The 5,177-nt window shown below is 37.0% G+C and overlaps 1 pseudogene; it reads left to right on the plus strand.

Moving 5' to 3' along the window:
• Window positions 1-416: 416 nt before the first annotated feature.
• LOC122126532 lies at window positions 417-516 on the plus strand (annotated as a pseudogene).
• Window positions 517-5,177: the final 4,661 nt, after the last annotated feature.

A 5,177-nucleotide genomic window follows, 5' to 3' on the forward strand; every position in this document is an offset into this window, starting at 1 on the left:
AGGATAAAGGGTAGACATTTGTGCCAGTAAGACCTCATTTGGGAAAATTTTAGCTGCAGAAGTTTAGTAGTAGCTCTTAAGCAGGGCTTACTTTGAATCTATTAGCTCCACAAAGCTAACTCATTTACGTAAATAAGTACTTGAAAAAGTCATCACCTTAGGACCTAGCTATAAGTGCTTCAAAGTATGATCAAATCTAAAATGAAAAAGACTTAAAATTGTCATTGACAAAAAATGCAAATGTGAGCAATCAACCGAACAATATAATTTTTTTCCCACTATATACATTATTTTAGGGAAATAAGATCAATAGTATTGTTAGGAACAATAAGGTTTCCTTGCTACAAATAGGCACCCAAGGATATAAGCCTATATAAAGATTGCATCATTAACTACTTAAATTTAGAGGATACTACATGCTTCAGCAGCACGTATACCCAAATTACAACAATGCAGAGATTAATATGACACTTGCACAAGGATAATATGAAAATTCGTGAAGTATTCCATGTTTTTCATTCTTCAGTTGCAGAAATGAAAAACAGTTATTAAAAAGTTGATTACAAAATTATAAGTGTAACAATATACGCAAGTGTTAGAATTAAACATTAGTTTGACATCAGTGTATTAAATCTTCACCTTAGAAAGGCCTTTACATAGAATAACCTTTACAAAACTTTTGAAATTAGTTAACATTGTCATTTTATCCAAAAAAAATATACTACTATAAGAACCTAGAAAAAGGGGCTGGGAAGGTGGCTCAGTGGTAGCGCTTGCCTTGCATGCCTGAGGCCCTGGGTTTGATTCCTCAGCACCACATAAGCAAAAAGAAAAAAGTCGGAAGTGGTGCTGTGGCTCAAGTGGTAGAGCACTAGCCTTGAGCTGAAGAGCTGAGGGACAGCGTCCAGGCCCAGAGTTCAGGCCTACGACTGGACCAAAAAAAAAAAAAGAACCTAGAAAAAAAATAATCTTAAATTTTCTATATGGAATACAATCTGAAAGGACACATTTATTAATGAATATATATATTATAAAACAATGTTGAATGCAAAGTATATCTAGGAAAGAATGAAATAGATTATGGATATTATGCAAACACAGAATATAGAATATTTTAAAATATACTTTTTTCAGACCAGAAGCAGAAATATCTTGAGTTTCTGTACTACTCATTTCAACAGATAAGATCAAATTATTTCTGATTAAAAAATCACAAACTCTGCAGAAATCATTGTAGATGTACACAAACAACTCAAATATATTTGACATCAAAGTCAGGCAATTCACTTGGAAAAATTCCACGGAATTTTTACAGTAAGATATTGCTGTTATTTGAATTCTGAAAATATTTTGTATGGACACAAAGAGTGGACTGGCATTTTGATGTTTAAGAAACGTAACTGATAGCTATGCTAAATAATGCTGCAATAAACGTAGTTGTTTTGGTAGCTTTTGTATGGTCTTGTTTGATGCCCCTAAGTAGATGAATGGATTAAGAAAATAGAATTCTATGGAATGGAATTTTATTCCTCCCTCAGAAAGAATGTCATTGCCCCATTTGTTAGAAAATGGAAAGACTTGGAAAAAATTATATTGAAGTAAGCCAGGCCCAAAGAAACATAGATCCCATGGTTTCCCTTATTTGTAACTAGTATATGTCTGAGACAAGCAGAAGTGGTCAGATAAGTTGATGTTAGGTGAAATGAACCCCAAGATAAGGATTCAAATGTTTTTTTTTCTTTCTTGTGATTGTTTCTAACATATTTATAAGATGATTTCTTTGTTGCTTTGTATGTCCCTCCCCCACCGTATAACCCCTGCTTTCATTGTATTTGATGTTGGTATGATTTGTGGAGGGGAAGGGAAAAAACAAATTGTTTAAATAGGGATACAGGTTGACCCATTGCAACAATGAGATGTACAAGACGTAATGTAGCAAAACGAACTTTACGACTTTGGCAGGGAAGGAGGAGTAATGAGGGGGGAGGGGAGTGGGGGGAGATGAGAAGGTATGGGAAGGGGAAATAAAGGAGGAGGCAACAATGCTTGATAAGAAATGTATTCATTACCTTGCCCATGTAATTTTAACCCCTCTGTATGGTGTTTTCACAATAAAATAATAAAACTCAACAAAAAAAAAGAAAAAGAAAAAAAAAGAGAAAAGAAAAGAAACTTAACCAAACCATTACAACTGAATAGAACAATTTGTACAGCCTTCCACAACTTCAAAGAGGTAGTGATACATACTTATCCTTTTGGTAATATCAAAGGCAGTTTCTTCCAAGTTGTTCTTCAGACCTGCTCAACAGAAGGAGATCCAGTGTATCTTTGCTATCTATGTTCCCAGCAGCAAGATGTAAGGGAGTCAAGAGGCGTTTAGTTTGGGCATTGGTATCTGCATCATGATGAAGTAAGAAAGACGCCACGCTGGTATTATTTCACGAGTAACCACTGCGCAGGGGTGTCCAGCCATTAACAATTATTGCATGAATATCTGCTGCTTGAGCCACAAACTCATGGGCAATATCTAAGTGTCCACTGTAGGCTTCCCGATGAAGAGGGGTATATTCATTGTCATCCCTAGTATTCACATGAGTGGCCTTTATGGAAAGTAGTCACCACACTCTAGTAAGCCGATTATTTTCAGCAGCCCAAAGAAGAAATTTGCTTGGATCCTACTCCAATTTTTTTCTTGCAATTGATACGATTCCTCACTTTTTCATTTTGTTCCTCATCTTCATCAGAATTGCCTAACTAGAGACTTTCAGTGCCAGTGAGAATAAGGTGTCCCTGTATTTCCCCAATAGTTTATAATGGTTGAACTTGTGAGAAAAATACAGTGAATTTTCTGCATCTGTTTATTTTCATGATGATTTATTTTCTCTTTTTCCATTTTTATTATTCCAAGTCATTCTAACTGGAAAGTAGGTAATTGATGGAGAGCAGAGGATAGATGTTCCTCCGTACTCAAAGGTACAGACTGAAAATGAAGATCAGTGTTGTTTTTATGTGCAGCTTCTTCTAGGAATGAGAAAATAGAAAGTGGCTCAGTGGTGGAGTGCTTGCCTTGCATGTATGAACAATGGCAGGTCATGTCCACCTTGCAGCCTTGTCATTCAGACTCACTGTGCAAAGAAAAAGACATAATACCCCAGCCCTCTGAAGCTCGCCACTTTTTGTGGTATCCTACTTTTTTTTCTTCCTGCAAACCCTCAGGGCCTAGGATCCCAGGATCGGCTATGGGTCCAGAGACTGCACCACAGCCTAGGGTGATGGAAGCTGAGTCAGAGTTGCCATGAACTGAGTTCAAGATGTGTAGTTGGTAAAAGAAAGAATAAATAAAAAATTAATTAATTATTTAACTAAATTAAAAAGAAATAAAGCTCTCTGGTTTGGAATTTCTGCCAGTTTCCTTCCTTAGCCTGGGATTTGAACTCAGGATCTTGGTAAATTTGTAGCAATGTGAGGGAAGGTGCAGAGTTGCCACTACTTGAGTTCAAACCCTGTGCCAAGCCAAAAATAAAAAAAAAGTCACTGAGCTCGGCAGGGGGAGTAGTTGTGCAGATGGGAGGGAAGGGATGGTAGGGACAAAACAAAAGAGGAGGCAACAATGCTCAATAGGAAATGAACTCATTACCTTGCTCATGTAACTGTGATCCCTCTGTACAACATTTTTGCAATAAAAATGTACAAAAAAGAAACAATGTAGTGCTCAGAGAAGCACTTTGGGGATAAGGTAAAGATGTCAAAAGCTGTACAAAATTCTACACTGCTTTTTTTAAATGTTCTGTATAGAACTGAATGAACATAACTGCTTTCATTTAAAAAATTAAGCCACTGTCTTGGAACTGGGGCCAGTATTTCTGTAATTGCTGTGATTTGATCTCACCTTCCAGGTAACTCTTTTGCACCATGGGTGAAGGTGAATCTTACTGTCTTTGAGGAAAACAAATTCAGGCTAGAGTTCTGAGGGCCCAAATGAACGCCCTGAAATGGAAAAAAATATTTCTATACATGTGTAATATATGATATATACTTACATATGCATGTTTATTACATATTATTATTTTTATTATTGATTTTGTATTTTATTTTTTATTTTATTCCTTTATTGTTTATTGTATTTAGTATTATTATACACATAATATTTAGTACATGTTTTACATCTATTATAAAGTGATTCACAATAATTTAGGACATTGACTCATTTTCATTTATACTTTATTAAGTGTTGAAACATGATACATAACTAAATGGAAGCATTTGTCACAGTCTTCACATGTTTAGAGTCTCTCCCACAGATGAGCTTTGTCTTCTTTATCTTTGGACACCTTCCTATAGGGATTTCTTTAGATGATTTATGATCAGAGGCCTTTTCTTGAGGATAGGCAAGTTGAGGGATAAAATTGTAAGGGTGGGGCAAGAAATGTGACTTAGTGGTAAGGAGCTCGCTCAGCATGCATAAATGCCATGGTTTGAATCCTCGGTGCCACATACTCAGGAAAACCCAGAAGCTGTGGAGTGGCTCAAGTGGTAGAGCTCTAGTCTTGAGAAAAAGAAGCTCAGAGAGAGTGCCTAGGCCCTAAGATCAAGCCCTAGGACTTTCAAAAATAATAGGTCAGATGCTGGTGGCTCACACCTGGAAAACTAGCTTCTCAGGAGACTGAGCGCTGAAGACCACAATTCAAAGAAAGGCTAAGCAAGGAAAGCCTGTTAGACTCATCTTCAATGAATCACCAAAAGACACTGTGGCTCAAGTGGTACTGTTTGCTTTGAACTGAAGGGCTCAGGGACAGTGCCCAGGCTTGAGTTCAAGACACACAACTGGAAAAAAGTGAGGGTTAATTAAAGTACTTTTCCTATTTGCTAATTAAGAGAACATTCTCTGGAAAATGAACGCTGATGTATACCAGAATTGGAGTCAGAGCTCAAAGTTCAAGTTTAGTAGATCCATATGCCCAGCCTCTGAGACTCTAGCATTATAACCTTGTGTCCTACAGGGTTCTGAAAGGTCCAATGTTGAAAGGGTTAATATGCTTCCCAAGCCCTTTGTGACTTGTAGTTACAATGTCATTACAGTTCTGAACCTAGCAGAGACTTAGTAGCTAACGCCCATCACCCTAGCTTAGGTCTCAAGATCACAGGGTGAAGCCAGCCAGAGTAGGAAAGTCTATGAC

Source organism: Dipodomys spectabilis, unplaced genomic scaffold (genome assembly GCF_019054845.1).
Source record: "Dipodomys spectabilis isolate Male_0828 unplaced genomic scaffold, ASM1905484v1 ptg000282l, whole genome shotgun sequence".
Lineage (NCBI taxonomy): Eukaryota > Metazoa > Chordata > Mammalia > Rodentia > Heteromyidae > Dipodomys > Dipodomys spectabilis.